At 35.6% G+C, this 14482-nt stretch overlaps 1 long non-coding RNA gene across 2 annotated transcripts in view; it reads right to left on the reverse strand.

Moving 5' to 3' along the window:
- LOC119716614 (uncharacterized) overlaps positions 1 to 14482 on the reverse strand; it is a 130477-nt gene that overhangs the window by 80079 nt on the left and 35916 nt on the right. The gene's annotated exons all lie outside the window — the stretch shown is intronic.

A 14482-nucleotide genomic window follows, 5' to 3' on the forward strand; every position in this document is an offset into this window, starting at 1 on the left:
CTGGTGTATGGTGTGAAGTTAAGCAGTAACATTTCTAATTGCCTTTCATAATAAAGGTACATACAGATATATATTAAGTGTCCATTGGTCCAAAATGGAATCATTCCTTCAAAACCAGTTTATTTGGTTTGGTAGAGGATTAACTCAGTATTTAGTGGTTAAAAACATCTATTAACAAATGCTAGCAAAAAACAAGTGGTTAAGCATTTTCAGAGGATCCTCTCAAATTACAGTCCTAATGCCTTCCCTCTCACCAGTACAATAGTTCTGTAAAAGCCAAAAGCCAACATTGCTTCCCAGATTCCCAGTATTGTGCATTTGAATTTACTTTATTAAAACTTTTCATCCTTGCGCTGCATGATGTTTTTTGATAAGAAAACATCAAATCAGATGTAGCATCTGGAATATTCCATTAACTATTTTGTTAAACTATTTAGATATCTGCATATATCGTATGCATATATCTGCATATTTCAGCCTGGAGAAGAGGAGGCTCAGGGGTGACCTTATCGCTCTCTACAGATACCTTAAAGGAGGCTGTAGAGAGGTGGGGGTTGGCCTGTTCTCCCACGTGCCTGGTGACAGGACGAGGGGGAATGGGCTAAAGTTGCGCCAGGGGAGTTTTAGGTTAGATGTTAGGAAGAACTTCTTTACTGAAAGGGTTGTTAGGCACTGGAACAGGCTGCCCAGGGAGGTGGTGGAGTCACCATCCCTGAAAGTCTTCAAAAGACGTTTAGATGTAGAGCTTAGGGATATGGTTTAGTGGGGACTGTTAGTGTTAGGTTAGAGGTTGGACTTGATGATCTTGAGGTCTCTTCCAACCTAGAAATTCTGTGATTCTGTGATATACAGTAAATGAAAATGAGATTAAGTATGATAGTATGACTTGTTTCATATAATTAAGTTATTATATATGAGCAGAAAAAATACAAAGTAAGTTGGGGAAATTACTATCTTGTAGCACTTATGTTTCAAAAAAGCTTTTTACAGTCTTGCCTTTTCACTATGTTGCGCTTTCCCTTCAGAATTGACCATGGGCTGCTGAAGATAAGGAAGGACCAAAGGAGGTTCTAATGTTGACAGTTGGCTCTTATATGGTACCTGCACACTATCTCTAATATTATTTAATATCTTCCCTGCATTTAAATGTTCAAATAAGTTGTCTTTATGGTTATGTAACTGGGATCACTGATTTATTTCTGATTCATTGAGAGATCACACCCAGTTATATGGGAAGTTACTTGCAACACTGTTGTAATCAGTTAACCACCTGAATTCAGCTTGATTGCAACCAGAAGTGAAACCTCCTAGAACATGTTTTCTGTATGTAGGTGACCTCATAGCCTAACACACGAAGAACTAAATTCTTCTGCATCTTATGGTGAATGAGAAGTATACAGATAATTTTACATTTCCTCTTTGACCAATTCATTGCACTCTGATAGATTAAATAAATGTGTCTGTATATGTATGTATTTCAGGCTCTAAATCTTTTCCATGTATTTTCTAGTACATACGCTTGTGCTTACAAAAGTAATAATTCTATTTTCAAAGTGTTTTTGACAATCTCCTTTTTATTATTTTCAACCAGGTCTTTTGTAATAAAGACATACTGTAGCCGTATAGAAGTCTGATCCCCTGTTAATTTAGTTTACCAAAGGGTTACATCCAATTGACCAGCCACTACCTCCTTAAATCCAATTAGCTGGCTGTGACCTTTTCTATGGCTGTGTTTTTGTATTTTCCTTCAGAAATTGTCTTGCCTGCCTCCAAATAATTTCCTCAAAAAGTCTTTTCTTTAAAAGCCAGACAGAAAAATATTAACTTGATAATGCTAGCTAAAGTGTCTCAAGATTTTCTCTTGCCATTGAACATCAATTACTCATGAGTATGGGCTTTCAATAACTATCATTACTCAAAATCCATCCAAATTTGTAACTTCATTTTATAACAAGTACAAAAACAACCATGGAATTACAAATTAAATCTGTTTCCTGCTGCATGGTAGTCTTATACTAAAAACAAAAAAAGGGTAAAACCAACCAACCAACCAACCACCACCAACAACAAAACTTATCTCTCCTTAAGGTACTGAGGTCAGTGTTGCCAGTATAAACATCAGAATTTGCTGTAATTGTTAATTTATTTTTCTTAAATTGCCATCAAATGGCTTGTTGGTATCTGCAGTTAATTCTGTACTATACATTTCATTTTGAGACGGTTTGTTACCAGCTCAGGAACATAATGGCTGCCTGTTAAAGAGGATAAAATACTCAAGGCTGAATTTATCCCATCTAATTTGTTTACAACCACATTTGTCTACAGATTTTTAATCTGCATAGTCATGCGCTTGGGCTAAAAAGAAAAAAAAATAAAAAAGATAAACACTGCCAGGGCATGATTCATCTCATCCAAGTAGAAATATGACAAGTTGCTGATGATCCAGATTTATTTAGGGTTTATAAAAATGAAAGCTGAGCACGAGCACCTGAGGAAGAACTTCATACTCCTAAGGATAAAATTTCTAGCATCAGGCATAAATATCCACAATGCAAACATGTCTGAGTCAGTCCATTTTGCAGTTAGTGGACAGAAATAAGTACCTCAAGGACGTAAGCCCTTTTCTTCCAAGGTAGCTACTACTAATGTAAAACTATGTAAAACTAGTCAGATGAATTTCTGGCAACAGTTAAAAAGAAAGATGAGACAAACCCCACCCTACCCACTCTATAAACCCTATAGATCTATCTTTGAAAAGCTGCAGCTGTGTCTATAACATCTGTAGCATTTTCTGCTGTAAATTTGCAGGACTTTATCATAAATTTATAAAAATGAACAAAACCAGCATTCAGACTTCACTTCCATGCTGAAATTCAGCCTGTCTCAATGCAAATTATTCATGCAAGCAGAGACAATTGTAACACCATCTTTTAAATAGAAAGTATAAAAGGAAATGTGCAGTCTTCATGGTTTTTGTCATTCAAAAAAATATATAAATGAATAAAAGAAAAAAGATATAATCCAGGTTAGAATATCTCTTTAATAGTTGCTTTGCAAAAAGGATTTTGTTTGTTACTGTACATTACTTCTTCAGGTGATGGAACAGTTTAGTGTACTATTTGCTATTCCCAAAACACCAGATTGAAATCAAGCCTTCATTCTTAAACTATTTTTACATTGCTTTGTGCTTTTTTTAACTCCATTTCTGCAAAAACCTATTTCAGCTCACACCATCTAATTCCTACTCATATATAGCTCCGTTAGTGCTTGATTCATTCTGATGATTCTTTTTTTAGTTGCTATCTAGCTTTTCAGCAGAAGCGAGGATAGAATTTAATCCAATACTTACTATATTTCTCTTCTACCGAATAAAAACAATTAGGTAATACATGGGAGAAGGTGTGGATTATAACTGTATTCTTTTTCCTAACATACTTACTAAATCTAAAACAAGTACCTTGGACTTGTATCATTGTGGACTGGTTTGCCCAGCTTCTCAATGACTGTAGTCACTGGAAGGATACTCAAATGGTGAATTTTGAAAAAAAAAACACCACCACCACCACCAACAAAAAGAAATATAGAAAAGAAAGTGACCTTTCTATCCCTCTGAATGACTAGTTATAGTTTCAGACCCCTATGCTATCTTGAAACAGCATGATAACACTGAAGGAATATATTAAGCTCCACAGTCTAGACTCTGATATTCCTCTAATATTAAAGGGAGCTATGGAACTGAGTCAGAACAAGGTCTTTTTTAAAATCTTTTTTTTTTTTTTTTTTTTTTTTTAATATATATATATTTATTATTATTTATTATTCTGGAAGATCAGAGAATTCTAACATCTTCCAGCTCCAATGTGTACTGTACATATTTTATACTGAAACAACAAATGCAGTTTGTTCACAGATAAATCAATACTAGATATTTATACTGGAAAAAAGTCTGTGCAACCCTTCTAGGACTAAAATGTTCCTGCTGGTGAGAAGAAAAAAAGAAAAAAGAAAAAAACGATTAAGAGGCTGCTAAAACTAGCAAGAGCTAAGAAAAGAACTAATCAGCTTCCAGCTCGGCATTTCAACACTCACTGCCAATATGCAAGATCTACAATTCTGAAATAAACACAAAATAATGAATCTTGTTTAAATTGCAGTTCAGTTTTCTTAGAGTAACCGAGAGGTTTCCAGCTAAATATATCTTTTCATGGAAAACAAAAGCAATAACAATTCGCATTATAATGTTATACAAGAACTAGTAAGGTTTTCTGTAGTGGTTTCCATCTCAAAAGACACAGAAAATTGAACAAATACTCCTTGTGACCAGTTTCCACACAGGCTTCAGTCTGACTCAAGATCCACGTTACCATGCAAGGCTGTCTCCTCCTCCCCACAGCCCTGGCCTGGACCCCACTGGGGCTGATCCAGCCTTGTCTTGGCTTTATCCCCAGAGAGGAGCACGATGCCTGGGGCTGGAGCTGTCCCAATGCCCCAGCTACCCTGCTCCTGGCAGGTGGTGGGATGGGCTCTGGTTCCAAGCCCTGCCTTGCTGCTGCAGAGAGCTCCCACTGCTCCTGGATCCCCATGGAATTTCCATCATCAGACCTAAATCTCCTTCTGAAAAAGATCCTCACTGCTCATACACTTGCACCTGAAGCTTCCCCCTCCCTCTGACCTTGTCTGCCTCCTCTGCTTCTACTTCATTGCTCCGTTATGATCCATTCAACATTGCAATCCCCCACCAGTAGCAGTTCCACTTCCAATACGGTGTTAAACGCCTGCCACTTAACTTTAAGTGCTAATTGCCTGGTAATGAAACCTTTAATCATCAGGTGATTAAAATTTTAATCACTAAAAGGCCTGTGGAAATCCACTACATAATGCTGAAGATTAGTTTCTAAGTTTCTTTAACATGTGCTTCTAGTGAAAATTGCCTTATGTTGTAGAGACCAACAGACTACAGCATGTGAAATCTGAAGTTCTTCAGCAACTTCTGTGCCAAGAAAATGGTTAAGGAAGTGAAAGATACAGATGTAAATGTAGACTATAGTTAATTTTAGATTATTATATTAAATGGATTTTTCTTTTTAATCTTCAGGTTTCCAAGTCACTAGGAAAAATATATTCTTGCATTAACCTCCTAGCAACTAGACACAATCTGCTTCTCCAATCAAATTGTAGAGGACAGTTGAAAATCTAGCTTGAAAAAATATGTAGAGGGAGCTTTAACTACTTTGTTGTACTGAATGAGAAAGAGTAGCTATTGTGCACATGGATCAGATCTTTTCATCATAAAAATTTGCATTGAAGTTTAGCACATGGATTCCAAATTAACACGCTAGACTGTAATGACACTACTAGTTCAATGAGCCACGAACTAAGAAGGATTTACCAGACAGAACAAGCCATCTGCTACAATCTACTGTATCCACTTTCAAAAAAAAAAAAAGAAAAAAAAGAAAAAAAAAAGTCTATATTTGAAAAGTTCCCTAAACTCAAAGATGTCAGTATGCACATTTCAGATGTCTGTCTTGGCATTTCATAACCATATATTAGCTGGTGCAGAGTAGGAAATCCTTTACCAGTCAGACAAACAGGCAGAATAGATTTTCAAAACTGCATTTAGGAGCAATGCAAGTATCTCTGAGGACTTTCAACATTCTCCCACAAAGCTATGTTTTTACAATACATTAATTATCTTGGGTTACCTTACACTAGTAGCAAGAAAATATAAAACATGCATCAGAATGGCAGCATCTGACGTCAGGCAACTGTAGCTAATACGAAGTAAAGAAGAAGCTGGTCTGCACTTCTAAACCTTTGCAAATAAGCTTTCCTGACATTGAATTTGTTGCATTCCCTTATTCCATGGCTTTATTGCTTTTCAGGCTCATAGACTGCTTTTCCTTATGCATGTCCTTTGCTTTTCTAGCAAAGCAAGTGCTTCATGCACTCTTTGTTACCATGCTGTAGCTTCCTGTGATCATGAGCATACCAAGCAATTCAGCTGCTAGAAGTCTTATTAAGCATAATACAATTCTGTGTGAATATAAAGACATGTAAGGCAGATAATCGCTTCGCAGGCTCACAAAAAAATTTGAATGTATCAGCATATTGCTCCATCACTTCTGAAGCATTAAAAAACATTTAAAGCATTTTTAGTCTTTTAGATGAAGAGTATGATGATAATTCTTTACCTCTATACTATCACAGAAGTATGAAGAAATTGAGAGGAAGTAATGGAGCTGAAAAAAAAAAAGTTTTCACATGGTCAACAGGAAGCTTTGCAGAGATAGATATGCAAAACACAGCCTCACACATCTTAAAAACAACTGCATAGATTTGCCTTAAACTAAGCCTGAAAAAAAAGAACAATTTTTCATCTGGAAGAAACAAAATATTTTTAAATCCAAAAGAATGGACCAGTGAAAAACATTACATATCGATTTATAAAATAGTTTAGTGTATTCCAAACACGCAAAATATTTTCTGTAATGTTATGATTTAAATGTAAAGGGAGAAAACTCCCAAATACAAGCAAACCATGTGTTTGTTGTTATTATTTTTGTTTTGTTTTAGTAATCTTGTATCCAAGGCTAAAAGTATTTACTGCTGCCTAATTTACAACTGTGTTTCTATTTGCCTATACATTAGCTTCATATTATTATTGGTTTATCAGTGATTGGAGACATCGTCAGAATGAAAGGCGTTATAAAAACTAAATTTTATTCTATTCTGCTCCATTTGTAAAGGTCAACTCAGCAATGAATCAATGCAGTACTAGAAGGGGGCAGATCTCCAGAGACTGGAGATATCAAAAGGGCTGACAAACTGTGGTGTTTCGCAAAATCAATTCACTACAAGAGACATGTTATGCCAAATCCATGCCTCCTACACTAAGCTGGTCGTATTGCATTGATATCAAGGGAGTTGAACCTGCTTACATCAGGTTCAAATGAGACTCAACACGACAGTCGTCTGGGATACAAATTCCTCCTAATATATGGAGTTATACCAAGGATCAGTCTGGCCATGTTGCTTAGCATTGCAGGTTACTTGCCTAGTTGTTTGTGTGATGATCGCTACGAGTCATACACTGCACTCTGCATAGGACCTTTTGGGTCTAGTCTTTTTGGGTCTAGTTACAGATTTTTCATCTGCAGGACCTCCTGTGTTTTCTTTTATATAAAACCCTAAAGAGGAACAGGCCAGCATTATAATGGGTCTCATCTCACTTATGATCTGTTACTTTTACTAGATCAGGTACAAAGCAATAGGTTGACAAATGAAAACAAATATATCCTTTGCTAGAAAACATCATTTAAAAAGACACCATTCTATGAACATTCTGTAAAACAAAATGTGGCAAGGGTTAAGGGCTAGTGGAGGTATGGGCTTTGGCATTTAGTTCTTTGAAGCACTAGTGTTCCTGGTAGTTGAGACTGAAGCCACTATAAGTAGCTTTATTTCTGCTTTTTTCCTTATTAAATTTATTCAGCTTGTTTGCAATGCCAAATTCTATACTGTTTTAACTCTTTAGTTCCTCTTTTTCATCTTGCTATAAAATTTCCTATAAAACTTTTAAGCATTCTGGTGTTTCAGTATGTACACGATGAAGCTGTAATTGTGTGACCTACTCTCTCTAAACTATTAAAAATACTACACATTTCTATTACTATAATAGCTTCCTTCATCTTCAAGAGTCACACTGCTAAGAAGTTTTTTTTTACTACATTTCTTATTATTCTCTATTTTTATAGTGATCTAGTTGATTTCTGGTTTTGCTTATATTAGGGATTGGAGCTGTGTTCAGTGTGTCTGGTTCTTTTAGTTTCAGACTTTCACTTCGTATCCCAAACATTCTTTCTGTTTTTCATATGTTTTAGCCCTTGATTCTTCCTTCCACTAATGCATGGGGCTCTGACTCTGTGTTTAAGTCCTCTTCTGCCTGAGAAAACTGAGTTGTTTGCAGATTTTTTTTCTTATCATGACAGTCATAGAATTCTCTAGAAGCATGTGTATACTGGTGTATTTTCATTTGTTCATGAAATTCAAATTTTGATGTAACATCGTGTCTTTTTTTTTCTTTCTGAAATTGTGGTATTCTTATCTCCATTCTTTTTGTCTCCCTCAGTTTTCTTGCTCCTTTAGATTGTCCAGGCTGAGGCTCTTGTTTATTAGTGCCAGCTATCTTGACTTTAACCATACTGCACTTACCTCATAGTTCCTGATTTCTAGCTCAGACACTCCCATCAGTGATTTTGTTCATCTGTCCAGACACATACTTCCTTCTGTTTATTGGCATTGACAAAACTCTGGGCAATCAGACCTTTTACCAGCTGGACTACAAACTGAAAATATGTAATCTACCTTTAATAGTTGAAGTGTGTGTGTAGGTGGTGACTGAAATGACTTTGTTTTCTAATCTATATCTCCCCTAGTTATTCAGCAAGGCTCTTAAAGCACTACCATATTGCCACCTTAGGGAAAGTCAGGTCAGTACTTAGGTTTACAAGATGTGTGCAACCTGAGCGCAGTAAGTATATTCAATATTTTGTGATTTTCCAGAGGAAAATGTGTTGGAAAGAAATGCCTATTAGCCTTCATGTGCAAATGATCACCAGTAATAATTAGGGATTCAGACAGAAATGACATTGCCAAAAAAAAAAAAAAAAAACACAACTAATTCTTATTTCTTGGTCATTCCTCAGAAATATAAGCAGAAATATGAAAAAAAAAAAAAGTCAGAAAAAATATATTTGATTACCAACATAAATTTAGTAGCAGGTACTTACAGTGTACAAAGAACAAATGGAATGTGCAAATCAGCTTCTATTTGAGTCCCAGTGAAAAACTCAGTCTGAACACGTGCCTAAGTCATTGAAAGGCTCTCTTGCTTTTGTACATGATACTAGTATTCTAATGCCATCTCAAGTGATATATAACAGAACCAATTGGATACATGTAGAAGGGTGGCTAAAATAATGTCTTCTTTTTTTTTAGCAGAAAAAAAAAAAAAAGGAAAGCATCTTCTCATCTGATATTTTTTCTTATTTCTTTGTACAAGGTATTCTACTTCACAGTGGTCAGTTTCTGCAATGACCATCATAAAATATAAGTGCAAATAGATGTTACAGTTACCATAAGTATAGGAAGTATACAGCTACCGTAAGTATAGGAAATAATATAGGAAATTTAAGGTATCACAACTGCTACTGTATAGCTTTTTATATGAAATATTATACTGTAGCAAAGGTTATTTTCCTTTTCAATTTTACCATGCATTTCTGGCTATTATGCATCTGTCAATCAATGTAATGATTCTGGATTAGGAAACCGAACGTAGCAGCGGAGAAAAAAAAAAACAAACCTACAACAAAACTCCACGTCTTTTAAAAAAAATGAAGCTTTCACTTACAGGGAAGAATTTTCTATTTCTGAAGAAGGGTGAAGAGTAGCACATTTACCTCTAAGCCTCTAAGCTCAATGGTAATTTGAAAGGCAGAAAAGGAAGCAGTAATTTCAGAAGTGAAATATATAAGGTCATTCAGAAGCATGGGCTATGATATATAAAGCCATTCAGAAGCAGTGGCAAAGCAATCTGATGATGATCTGCAGATGCAGTGTGAGCTTTTGGCCCTCCTAGCACACTGCCAGATGCTTATGCAAATTATCAGGCATTTTCTCATACCTATGGGTATCTTCCCTTATGATCTGTCTGTACCAACCAAAACCATATTCTCCAGGTACACTGACACACAGCACTCTGTGAAACACACATATGCTTCTATCATCAGAGTTAACAGGGAAATTTTAATGCATATGTATTGACTGTCCACTGTTAATTCAAATGCAAGTGAGAATAAAAACAAAATTAATTAGACTTGGAGGAGGACTTTGTTTTGATCTCTGTCCAATATGAATCAGAAATAATTCAGCTGAAGCCAGCAGAGGCAGCCTTGTACTGACACACTGTAAGATCTGACCCAGGCCCATGGTGTCTGTTACAAAAGTCTGCAGTATTCCCTAATTGGGATCTTTGAAGTGTTTGGTGTTCTTGGCTCCTCTGCCGAGAGAAGAGGGATTTCATTACTTGAAAGTGTCAACTGTAAAGATTTTAAAAGCAATCATTGGATATTTGTAGAAATGCACATTTGTCTCTTTTACCTGATCATAGCTACTGATTAATGCACATCATGTTACATAAAGCAATTGACAAGGGGATCTCCAAATGTTTTCCTGTGACTGTGGCTCTGATAAAGTCAATGGATTTACCCTTGTAGTAAATTCATCCTTTTTTCCTTATTTGTGTACCTCTGTCTCTTATTCTGTACCAGGACAAATAGCCTGCACATTCAATACCAAGTAGTGAATCATATCCTTAACCATCTTGTTTAGTGAACTTTAATTGTGGCTTTTTATTCACAGATATGTATGTGAACTGTGATACATGAAAAGTGTATAACGCATGATACTAGACCATGCAAAATTTGATGTGTCATATTACCTCTCCTGAACTCAGCCACAGTTCGTTGTCGGTGAAATGTTGTACAATCCCACTGGCTTCCCTTGACTGGTTTGCAACCCCTCTAAAGTTGGCAATTTATTTAGTCAGAGGCAGAATTTGGTCATCCGTTTTCAGCATGTGTCAAGGTTTTGCTACTCGGTTACCACCAGGTGGTAGCATTTTAAAGCATTGCTGCTATTTAGAACAGCTATCCTTTATTATTTTGGCAATTTTTCTGTGGTTTCTTGTAAAGGTTAACATTAAGGAGGTTGGCATGGTAACCTACTTAGAGTGGATCGAATTGTCATGTGGAGAGTCCAAGCATGAATTAAAACATGGAAAGGTTTCCTTCTGGGCAGGGACCAGAAAGACTGGGATTGTAGGTTGTCCCAGCTTACGTTCCCATAATACCAGAAAACGGTTTCAGCACCAGGAAAAAATGCAGTAGAAGAAGCTCAGTAAAAGAAAAGTTTCATCTTGATTTTAATATGATATTAATTTATGGGAGAGATTTTATTAAACTCTATAATACATTGTAATGGAGGCAGATACTTTGATTTTTCAAGGCATAGCTAACCATTAAATGCCTTCATACAAAAACATTGAAATATTTTTGTACATCGTTTGAGGGAAGATAGTGAATTTGATGGCTCTCTTAAATAATTTCTTTTTGTTCACTTGAAGAGTTTTGCATTGGTGGTTGATGAGAAAGTTATTTTCAAGCGCTACCTTGCTGACTGTTCTGATTATGTTTTAGGTTTTGTTTGCTGATTTTCCTCCTGCCCACACTATGAGCCAGAGAATAAAAAAGCCTTTGTAATGAAGGAATAATGAACCAGCACTGTAACTAGAAGTTTTGATACTTGGAATACCTTTCGCATTTTCCAGTCAGCTCTTCCTTGCTCTTTATCCTGAATGCTTTTTAACAGTTCTGACACCTCAAACACTTTATTTTGCTCAGATACACTTTCCCTCTGGCATGTGCTCTTAAGATGTCCCCCTCCCAAGCAATAGTCTGAGTCCAATGAAAGTCATCCTCTGGATGCTTCTCTAGGTCACTTCACTACTTTATCTTGTTAACCCAATGTTGAACCTTTGCTTTGTGGAATTAGAAATGATTTAGAATAGATAAACGTGGGACATTTGAGCTTGAAATGTGACTACTAAAGTTTACAGGGGAGACCAGACAAAAACTGATGGATTATATGTGTTCAATATTAGAGACCTAGCCTACAGCAATATGGCACTTGTCAATAGGCAGCATCAGAGCTTGGTTTCTGAAACTGTCAGGGGCTAAGACCAAAACCATACCATTCGTATTATGCTAGTATATGTTCTTATCTTTTCATTTTTTATTTCTCTTCTTGTTTCCTGTTTGAGAAAGATAAAGTCTGGATCAGTCTACCTTACTTAGGCTTGTGTATGTTTTCAGTGCCTTCTGAAGCAATCTGTCTTACTTAAGTGTATCAGATCAGTAGTAGTATTGCCAAGACAGGCACCTTTCAAAGTCTTCTGAAGGAATTGCGTAGAAGCCATGCTGAGACAGAAGCCATTTAGATTAAAAAAAAAAAAAAGGATGAAATGCAGGCCTCGAATAAGAAACAGTTTTCTGAGAGCAATGGAAAATCAAAACACATCATTTACATTGCATGTGTATAGAATATGCAGTAGGCAACAGCTCTGCAGGGATAACTACAGACTCTAAAGCCTTGGAGAGTATAAGATTGTATTGTGTCTTGCTGGAATATTTCAGATTAGTGTTTTGCAGCTTGGGCAAAGGTTACTATTTTTAGTGGTAGACACAGTGGTATTGCTATCTGAGAGAATTTATTCAAACATAAATAAATAAATCTAACTGCTTTTGCTAAATCCAGCTTATATCTGTTGAGTCTTGCTTCTTATGTAAATTAAAATATAGGAGATGAAAATTGTCTGTGGCTTTTAACTATTGTCTTTTATTCTTTTCTTTCTGTTAGGATCATTTCCTCCAGTTTTGAAGACCACCATCTACTTCCGTTTCATGGCTTATAGTTATCTAGGTAAGAAAAAAAGTGTTATTAAAATAGATGTAACTTTATTCCCTAGAAGTAACTGTATTCCCAAGAATTCAGTTCCATCAGAGCTGTAGGACTGTGCTTGTAGAAACGCTTACCCTGAAATTTGAACTTTAACATATACCAGCAATTATCTTTCTTCCATAATGGATTTTTTCCTTCTCAAAAGAATCATTCTACATGTATGCACATCCTGCAGTGTTCCATTTTCATTTCTTTCCCTATCAGAGAAATGCATTTCCGTGTTACCAGATTTAAAATTCATTTTATGCATTAATTAGAAAAGAATGCAGCTCTTACTCTGCATTAGGATAAAATGCAATTTGCCCTCTTTTACTGTGTGTTTCAGTTAGGAAACTTAATCTTTTGGCTAGTGCAACTGAAAGTTCTGCCTCTTACGTTGCTGCTGCTGGCCCAGTTGGAATGGAAACAGCCTGTCTTTGAATTGTATTCTCACTGCAGACTTGTGGACACTTTAGCCTTTCCTATAAGAAAGCAAAATTGAAGTGTATTTGAATTGAAGTGTAATTGAATTGAAGTCTAATGTTTTCTTGAAATTTCTGTTTTAAACATGCGAGAAAGATCCTGTACACCTTTACACTAACTGCATGGGTTCCAGCGTCCCTACTGGACTTTCATGGGAATTGTTCATTGGATATTGAATGATCCTGATGGATGTGGGAAAATATTAATATTGATATCTATCATAAATATTTAGTGAGCTTAAGAGATTTCAGATGCAATTTTAAGAAGAAAAGTCCCATTATGTGGCAGACAGTATTTTAAAAATAATTTAAAACTAAAAGTATGGTTCAGCCCAAAAAATGTTCATTGTTCATGTTTATATGTGTTCATGTGTTTTTCTCTTGGGATACATACAAAGCATTAAATTATGTAAAATACCCAGTAAAGTAACCTTTCTTTTAATTTTAACACATGTATTTGTGGTAAGTGTCCCATGCAATTGGTAATACTGATGTTTTGAAAGGGATATCTGCTTATTGATATTCTCTTTGAGAAATTATTCAGTGAGGTTTTGTTGTTGTTTTCATGGTTTTTAACTTGCTTCTTGAAAACTAATTAATCAAGTGTAATCATTAGGTTGTGTGAAATATTTATAAACTGTAATTTCCATTGCTGCAAATGTTCTTCAGCATCTCAATACTGTCTCTTAATGACAAGTCTAAGGAGAGGGAGAAAGACATGTATAAGGAGCTCTCTATAAGGAACTCTTCTCTAAACAATGAATTTTTCCTATGAATATTATATTTCTACAGAGAATACTTCAGAGATGTAGAGATGTTGATATTTGAAGCTTATACCAACATTTGGCCTTATTTATTTATTTATTTATTTATTTTCTGAAACAATTGGCAGGAATTATATACAAGGAAATTATACACAGGAAATGTTAACTCTTCCAGGAAGGTTTTAATTGTACTTGATAATAAAAGAAATCTCTAATGTTTTTTGGCTAATATTAGGTCTGAAAATTGTGATGATGGTATTCAAAAGCATTACAATCCACAGTTTAGAGGATTCCATTTAGTTTCTCACAGTATCTGTCTTGTTACTGAGAATAACTCTGGGATTAAGACAGGCCACTTTTACCCTGAGAAGCTATTTAAGAAAACAGCTTAACTTCTGGGGAAGTGCCACAAAGTGTTAGTCTGAATGAATTTTAAATAAGCCTAGAGATGGCTCTGCTGTAAATAGTAAACAATTCTGCTTTCATTGGTGCAGACTAATGCAAACGGGTCTGTAATGAGCAAATCAGAAAAGCAAACTTGAAAATGGCAAGAAAGAGCAAAACAATCTTCAGATCTGTATTGTTTTCAGAAGCATGACACCAGAAGCAAAATGGTGATACCTGAGTTACAATACAGAGCATATTAATCAAGGATTAATCAACAAGAGGAAAGAA

The sequence above is a fragment of the Anas platyrhynchos genome, chromosome 3 (assembly GCF_047663525.1).
Source record: "Anas platyrhynchos isolate ZD024472 breed Pekin duck chromosome 3, IASCAAS_PekinDuck_T2T, whole genome shotgun sequence".
Lineage (NCBI taxonomy): Eukaryota > Metazoa > Chordata > Aves > Anseriformes > Anatidae > Anas > Anas platyrhynchos.